Below are 9646 nucleotides of genomic sequence, written 5' to 3' on the forward strand. Positions count from 1 at the left end.
TTGATCATCATTTTAATATGTCAGTCTTGTACAGGTTGTAGCATTTTTTTTGTTTCAAGATAAATTGTTGTTGTATAGTAGCAAAATCACAGTTTCTATAGTTAATATTGCTGAAAGAGGGGATTTTTTACTGCAGGGGATAATGTTCAAATGACTAGTACAAGTTTAAAAATAATTAAACATTTTCTTTGTATAGCAATGTTTCACAGGAGCAAAGGTAAAAAATGGAATGAACCTAATTGGAGAATAAATGCCTTTGTGTTATGGGCATACACGCTGCCATCACTGCATACGGGATATCCGAGTCATCGACACTCATTGCACTTGTTCTGACAAATTAAGTTGATTGGCTACAGTGCAAAGGCTTCTGCAGCATAATTAGCTGTCATACAGCTGTCAGCTTAAAGCAGGTAGTATCTGCTAATGGTGTAAGACAGGCATCCTCTATTTAGTTTACTTTTGCTTCTAACGTGGAAGCATCATAAAAAAAAATGAAATGTAAGGCCAAAATAGCCAAACTGGAAACTGGAAACAACTAGTTTCGCCTTAATCATTTTTTGGTTTGCTTCTGCATGAGAAACAAAAGTTACTGCATTCAATTCCTGACAATTTTCATTTTAGTGAATAACCCTATAAGACTTTCTATCACACCCGCGTATACAATCAGTTTAATTTAGATTGGCATTATATTGCTCTATAAGACAAGAAATAATAAACACATCCATAAAGGAACACTATGGGGTCAGGAACACAAACATGTATTCCTGAACTTATAGTGTTAAAAAAACATGTTAACCCCCGGCAGGGCCGATCCTAGGTTCACAGATGCCTGGGTGCAGATTTTTGTTTTGGTGTCCCAGGTGGGCGTGGTCATCCTGATTTACTCCTCCCCTTTACAAATATCCTGTCCAGACATTTCTACAGTAATCTGGCTGGCAGATAGATGTACTTTTATTTAGCAGGGCCTTTCTTCCATGTCTCTTTGTCCCCCATTCCATGTCTCTCTCCCCCTTTCCATGCCTCTTTCTCCTCCTTCTTCCATGTCTCTCACTCACACGCGCACACTGATGACCCAACTCCACCCTCTTATATCTGTGATGGCAGGGGAGGGAGTCTCAGCGAAGTCCAATAGTGCTGTGCTTGTTTCAATGGGAGTGTCGAGTAGACACGTGACATCCGGCACACCTATGCAGAGCGTGAAGGGGAGGCACTCCCTGCAGATTTAATGCGTGTAGTTCTCTTATAGAGCCGCTCCCTCAGTGCCACCCTGCCAAAAATGATCACTTCGGACGCAAGAGGAGGCAAGGCCTCAGTGCAAGAAGGAGCCCTCAGTGCTGCCCAGTAATACATTCACCGAGCCCAATCAGTTAGGAGCATCACTGAGGGCTCTCGGCATCCCCCTTCTGCAACAATCACCTTGCGTCTGGGAACGGTACCCCCTCCCAGGTTCGGGCCTGAGCCCGAAAATCTTAGCTATTTTCCAGGGGCGAGTAGGTCCACTGGCACTGACTCCGCCCCCCATCTGCCTCCATGGCTGACATAATCAAAACTGACGATCTCAGCCAACCCAATGCTTTCCCATAGGAAAACATTGGATTTGCTGAGATAGTTAATTCTAGTGATCTCAGCCAAGGACAGTGGAGCGCTATATACCTTTAAAGTGAAACAAATGTGCAAAAATGGGCTTAGTGCAATATGTCAAAGAACTACTTAACTGGCTTAAATAGCACTCTGCAGTCAACCAGCAAGTATACCTTTAATAAAGAAATTGTGGACAATAGTATAAAACCTTAATATATATACATATATATATATATATATATATATATATATATATATATAAATAAAATATCTTATATGAATACTCACATGATCCAGAGCTAATCAACTAGCTCTGGTGTGTATAGGTTTTAGGTCCGTTTGGACCTTTCCCCTCTACTGTATTGACTCTTTTGATAGATTTATTTTTCCAGATGAAAAACTTAGGGTAAAGAGAATATATAGAGATAGTATAGGGCGGAGCCTGAACGCTGAAGCGAGCGGTCGCAAAACTCAGAGCTCCGACATACAGCTAAGACAATCCGCGTATTAGCCACCTTACCTTCAGCCATCGGGACCTGGGGAACCCCCACACTGAACTTAACTGACATGGGGAGGAAGAATAAAAAACAAAGACCCGACAAACCAAGCCCGGGGATGACGATCGGCGACATGTGGCGCCAGGCGCAGGGAATGACTGGGCCTAAAATGGCCGCCCCCTCGGACTGTGAATCCGACTACTCGGATGATTACTCTGGCGGAATGGAGGAGCAGACCCCGAAAGGGGCAACAAGACTGCAGCGTGACCCAGACAGACCTGACAGCGCACCGGTAACCAAAGCGGTGCTGCAGGAACTTCTGGCCGACCTCCAGAAACATATCTCAGCTGATGTGGCAGCGGTCCGCAGCGATATACAGGGCCTCACGGGCCGCATGGGAACTCTGGAGGGCACGACCACCCAGAACACCCAGCATATAACAACACTCCAACGGGAGATGGCTGACCTACGTATGCAAAACTTAATGCATGAACGCCGCTTTGCAGCGCTGGAGGATACCAGGCGCCGCAACAATTTAAAGGTGCGTGGGGTGGCTGAGACCATTTTGGATGCAGAGCTACCGCACTTCACAAGGCGGCTGTGGGAGACCTTACTACCATCGAAACAAGCTAGGGCAATGCAGCTGGAAGGTCTGTTCCGCATCCCAAGATCCAATAAGGCTCCAACTGCGGAACCAAGGGACCTGGTGGTCCAGTTCAGAAGTGGAGCAGACAAAACCGCCGTGCTTAATGCCCTGAGGGGGAAAACCCCATATCAGTTTGAAACAATGACACTCACCTTTTACGCTGACCTCTCGGGGCATACATTAGCCTGGCGCAGATCCCTCAGACCACTTACTGCACTCCTCCAACAACACAACGTGAGGTACCGCTGGCGCTCCTCCCATACGCTACAGGTCTTCCATAATGATACAACTCACCAAGTTCAAGAACTCCAGGAGGCCACGGCCTTGCTGCACGTATTGGGACTGCCTATGGACTCCCTCGACCAACACAAACCGGAGAACGGACGCACCTACAACTGGGACCCAAACCGGATCACCCCCTTCGTTCCGCAAAAACGCACGGAACAGTACGCAGCAGCAACAACTTGAACTGTGACTGAAGCTCCCAACACCATATCCAGGGAAAACCCCATGAACTGGATGTCACACTGACCCACTGGACTTGTGTCCACACTTCCTTTGTTTCTCCCCTTCCTTTTTACCTTTATACTTTTGTTAAACCTTACTTGACAACTATTACTCACCCATGTACACTGGTGGGGCTCCCAATGCACGTAACCGTTACATTCTCAACACCTCTTAGGCGGCAAGACCGGTTGACATACACAGGTTACAGGCACACATGACCGCGGGACCACCCAACAATGTGGGACAGTACCCGATTCTGAAGCGGCATGGGCCCTTGCAGAGTAGCACACTTAACTCAGACATCACACGAATGTCTTGTATACCTTCTTTATGTACAATACGGGCTTAGTATTGACCCAAGCTTTTATTAATGTTACTAATTTTATTCTTTTATTTTATTTTATTTATTCATTTATTTTTTCTCCCCTTTCTTGTCGCGTTACTCATTAGACAGACACAGCTGGCACCAAGACACTGTACTCGCCTGTAACATAAAACGAGAAGCTCTCACGCAACCTCTTTTTTGTTTATTTATTTATTTATTTTTTATTTTGGTTCATATCTCACACAACTACTAATGTGATACCTCTCAGGGAACAAAGCTCACATCTCCCTCTGTTCTAAGCTTAGACCACGATATAGTCGTTACCCACACACACAGATCTACGCTAGGATATTGCTTAAGACAAAACTGATACGAATGTTGCTAAACCTATTGTTATACGTTTAAAAATATATATGTGCATGTTTCTCTTTTACCAATGCCTCAATGCCTACAAATTGTGTAAACTGCTTTCCTGGTCGCAAGCTGTTGGGGCTTGGCGAGTGGATGTGTATTTATCTGCACTTCAAAAATAAAGAATTTAAAAAAAAAAAAAAGAGATAGTATAATATTGCTTTAAGAAAAAAATTTTATATGTGGTAGCAATTATACTTACAAACATGGATCCTAATACCCTATATTGAGCCAGGATTTAGGCTCCACGTTTGTGAGTGTAATTGCTACCACATATAAAGTTTTTAAAGGTATATAGCACTTCACTGTTTTTTATTGAGATTTCCATTTTTGTGTGTTTTTGGAGGTTTGCATATGCAGTGTTGTAGCAGCTACCTATTTAAGACTATTTAAAATTTTTGGTTTTATTAACAAATATATATATATATATATATATATATATATATATATTTATAAATATATATATGTATATATAATCAAAGAATAATCGGAGCACTCAAAAAGGACTTCTTTTTCTGTGTTTTAATGTGGCAAACGATTACATCAAATCTTCAAATCGACGTTTCGACCCCTTAGGGTCTTTTTCAAGATCAAACAATATGTGAAATGACAGAGTTTAAATACAAAATACTAATTAACTACTCACCAATCTCGTGTGTGCGGCTACCCGGACCCGGAAGTGTTCCACCACCTCACGTGACTCATGGGACGTGCGTCCGTGCGTGCGTCATGGTTGCTAAGAGATGGAGTGTAAACTCCGTGAAAGTTACAACGTGGTTGTAACGGATCACCTGGCACCCCGACTTGGTACCTCCGTTAATGGATGCTCCTAGTGCTTCCTGAGGACTCCAAGCACTCTGGCAGACACCATAATCACCGAATCCGAGAAACCTTTAAATTCTCCCAAGCGTATGAATGCTGTAGACCATTGAATAGGAACCATACGAATAGGCTTGTACTCCTAGCAGTCAACTGGAACAGCATACAATAAATCCTTCCCCCAATAATGAGACGACACATCACTTTGAGGGTAAAACAGGAACTCTGGACTGGCTCATCCAGCCTGGCTTTTATTTCCAACTCACACCTACAGGCCACACCCAGGGGGAGGCATAAAAGAACCAATGACATAGATGTTACCTCCCACACATCCCCTCCCCTTAGTGTGACACATAATCCCATTATTCATACAGTTTAAAATATACTTTTTACACAATATTTATAACTTCAAAACCATACATCACATTCACACAAAATTACATATCCACAATCAATCCATTCAGGGGAACAACATATTAAAAATGGCATGGATCAGACCAGGGGTTCAAAAGTTACTAAAAGTATCTTTTAAAACCCCTAGCTTTCCAGGGCCTTCTCTGTGCTGGAGAAGTAATCCAATTATCTCCCAGCACAGAGACAGACTCCATTAAGCACATGGGGACACAAAGACAGTAAAACACTTTAAAATACATAAATTCACCTTTTACACATAACACAGACATTTCACCTATCCCCAGATAGCTGGGATCTGCGTGCACAAAACTACCGAATAGCGCGCAGATCCTACTCACACAGTACAATTGCCATGGAGCTAAAGTCTTTCCCATAGTCTTTCATTATGAATAGGCTCCATGGTATAGCTATCTGGGGTATCATATTCCCATAAAGTCTGGTCCATAGTCCAAAGGCAAGAGGCGGGCAATCGGCCCCCTCCAAGGACACGTGGCGAGGTCGGTTTCGCCACAATCCCAAAAAGTCCCAATATGTCCATCAATGATTTTAAAAGGGCCAGTTGCAGCAATATAAAGTACAATATGCCCCAATTAACCCAGGGGCCATAGTCAGCAGGTAGGAGGCTAGCAAACAGGCTTCTCCAGGGCCCAGTGGCGAGGTTGGTTTCGCCACATTTCTCCCCTTTTCCAAACAGACTAACAGGGTACCTGACCTCTTGCCGGTCAGTGCCCTTGTTAGTCCAGCAGCCCACCCACAAGACAGAAACAGCAGTACAGCCCACCCGCAATAAATGGTTACTACACCTGAGTAAGGGAGAATATTGTCCATGTCCAGGTGCCTTACCACGGCTGTGTGGGGGACTGGTAGGCTGCCTTGGTGGGTTGCTGAGGGGGCAGAGACCAGCGGTACTCTGTCCTGGTGCCAGCACTACCACGGGAGTAGTCTGGTTGGAGCCTGGTTGCTGGAGACCGACTGTCTCCTCTTTAGCTGCACAGCTCTGCTGCTGGAGACCAACTGTCTCCCCTTTGGATACATAGCTCTGCTGTTGGAGGGGGAGATCGACTGTCTCCCCTTTGGCTAAGCAGCCTTGTTGCTGGGGGACAGGACTGACTGTCCTTACCCCCTGTGCTGTAGGAGCAGAGACCACAGTCCCATCTGCACAGTTGTGGGGCTTACAGTCTCCCCCTGGTACATTAAGCTGCCGCTGGGGAGAGGTGGTAACCAGCTCCTCTCCCATTAGAACACTCTGCCGCTGGGGAGAGGTGGTAACAATCTCCTCTCCCATGCATACTTTCAGTCTTTGTGGAGGGAGACCGACTGTCTCTCCTCCCAATGCAGTGTCCTGCTGCTGGGGAAAGGAGACTGGGATCTCTATTCCCTGCTGGACACTCTGCCGCTGGGGAAAGGAGACTGGGCTCCCAATTCCCAACAAATCACACTGCCGCTGGGGAGGGAGGACGGCCCCTTCAGCTCCATGTAACTTGGGCGCAGAGACCACGGTCCCATCTGCGCTGGTGTGGGGCTTACTGTCTCCCCTTGGTGCGCTAAGCTGCCGCTGGGGAGAGGGGGTAACAAACTCCTCTCCCTTACACACTTTCAGCCGCTGGGGAGCAGGGCTGACCCTCTGTACTCCCTGTAGGCAGGGCGCAGAGACCACGGTCCCATCTGCGCTGGTGAGGGGCTTACTGTCTCCCCTTGGTGAGCTGCGCTGCCGCTGGGGAGAGGGAATAACAAACTCCTCTCCCTTACACACCTTCAGCCGCTGGGAAGAGGGGATAACAGGCTCCTCTCCCTGCACCGTAGACTGCTGCTGGGGAGCAAGAACGGCACCTTCAGCTCCCTGTAACGCACACTGCTGCTGGGGATCTGGGCCGACTGCCCAGCATCCCTGTAGGGCCGGTAGAGAGACCGCAGTCCCATCTCCCCCTGCCATCTGTGGGTCTTCCCAGGACCAATCCGTGAGGCCCCTCATTATTTGTGAGTAAGGGCCACCTGCTTCCCCACCTGGCAACTCTGGCTGCTGCTGGGGATCTGGGCCGGCTGCCCAGCATCCTGGTGGGCCCGGTGGAGAGACCTTGGTCCCATCTCTACCTGCCTGTTGTGGTTCCTCACAGGACCAGTCTATGAGGACCCCCACTTCGGGTTCCTCCCGCCGCCTCAGGGAAAGACGGCTAACCTCCTCGGATGCAGCCTCTACTCGGCTGCTGTAACGCTCCTGCTGCTGAGCATACTTCCTCTCTTTTGCCAACCGGAATTCTCGGTCCAGCCTTGTGTTTCGCTCAGCCATGACCTGGTTCCAGATCACCCGGCGTGTCTCCATGGGTATATCATCCCCATACTCGCCCACTCGCTGCCTCACCTCGGCCAGCCAATCATCTCCAGAGCCAGAACCTTCCATACTTGTCTGCTCCCAGGGGCGCTGCACGACTGCTAGCATTGCCCTCAATTTGTAAATCCAAACAGTGTCTCTGAGCTGCTTTTACCTCGCACTAGGATGCCATCCCACCACTGGCACCAATGTAACGGATCACCTGGCACCCCGACTTGGTACCTCCGTTAATGGATGCTCCTAGTGCTTCCTGAGGACTCCAAGCACTCTGGCAGACACCATAATCACCGAATCCGAGAAACCTTTAAATTCTCCCAAGCGTATGAATGCTGTAGACCATTGAATAGGAACCATACGAATAGGCTTGTACTCCTAGCAGTCAACTGGAACAGCATACAATAAATCCTTCCCCCAATAATGAGACGACACATCACTTTGAGGGTAAAACAGGAACTCTGGACTGGCTCATCCAGCCTGGCTTTTATTTCCAACTCACACCTACAGGCCACACCCAGGGGGAGGCATAAAAGAACCAATGACATAGATGTTACCTCCCACACATCCCCTCCCCTTAGTGTGACACATAATCCCATTATTCATACAGTTTAAAATATACTTTTTACACAATATTTATAACTTCAAAACCATACATCACATTCACACAAAATTACATATCCACAATCAATCCATTCAGGGGAACAACATATTAAAAATGGCATGGATCAGACCAGGGGTTCAAAAGTTACTAAAAGTATCTTTTAAAACCCCTAGCTTTCCAGGGCCTTCTCTGTGCTGGAGAAGTAATCCAATTATCTCCCAGCACAGAGACAGACTCCATTAAGCACATGGGGACACAAAGACAGTAAAACACTTTAAAATACATAAATTCACCTTTTACACATAACACAGACATTTCACCTATCCCCAGATAGCTGGGATCTGCGCGCACAAAACTACCGAATAGCGCGCAGATCCTACTCACACAGTACAATTGCCATGGAGCTAAAGTCTTTCCCATAGTCTTTCATTATGAATAGGCTCCATGGTATAGCTATCTGGGGTATCATATTCCCATAAAGTCTGGTCCATAGTCCAAAGGCAAGAGGCGGGCAATCGGCCCCCTCCAAGGACACGTGGCGAGGTCGGTTTCGCCACAATCCCAAAAAGTCCCAATATGTCCATCAATGATTTTAAAAGGGCCAGTTGCAGCAATATAAAGTACAATATGCCCCAAATAACCCAGGGGCCATAGTCAGCAGGTAGGAGGCTAGCAAACAGGCTTCTCCAGGGCCCAGTGGCGAGGTTGGTTTCGCCACAGTGGTTGCTAAGTAATGGAGTGAAAACTCCGTGTGTGGGTAGTGTACATACCGGAGAACCCGTGCATAAAGACATATGGCTCAAAGGAGTTAAGAGATCCCTAAGAGAGATCATAAAGTGATGATTAAAAACAAATGAATATGGAAACATATTCAAACGGAGGATTTCTGGTATGTTAAAAAATGTCACAATGAGACGAATGCCGAAAAAAAATCTAACTGTGAAAAAAGTGAGTTGTGTGAATAAGTGAAAACGTGACAAAAAAACAAGAAATATAAGCAATCAGTTCGGCAAAGGTCTCAAGAACATACCACAAAAGCGGGTAGTAATAGATAGAATTAATGTAGAGCATAAATATATCAAGTAATAGTTTAAAGAAAAAATTTACATTATACAATATTATCTAATAGGTGACAATGGTCGTAAATATCGCTGATCACAAGATTAAATATCTATATCTGGAGAGTAGGACTGATGACTAGCTACTGAGAATAATTCACAGAAACATGGTGAATGAAATATATTCGTTTAGTCCCTTTGGTGTAACAGTGTCTAGGCGGTGTATCCAGTAAGTTTCACGTTGGAGTAATAGTTTAGATCTATCTCCTCCTCTGGGACTGGGTGGCACATGATCAATGGCCATAAATTTAAGTGTAGGAAGTCTATGGTTCAATTGGAGAAAATGTTTGGCGACGGGTTTGTCGGATTTTTGGTCCCTAAATGCAGTGGTGATGGTAGATCTATGACCTCGGATCCTTTCTCGGAGAGTTAGGTCCGTTTTTCCAACGTAGGACAGACCA

This window comes from Pelobates fuscus, chromosome 5, assembly GCF_036172605.1.
Source record: "Pelobates fuscus isolate aPelFus1 chromosome 5, aPelFus1.pri, whole genome shotgun sequence".
NCBI classification, from domain to species: Eukaryota; Metazoa; Chordata; class Amphibia; order Anura; family Pelobatidae; genus Pelobates; species Pelobates fuscus.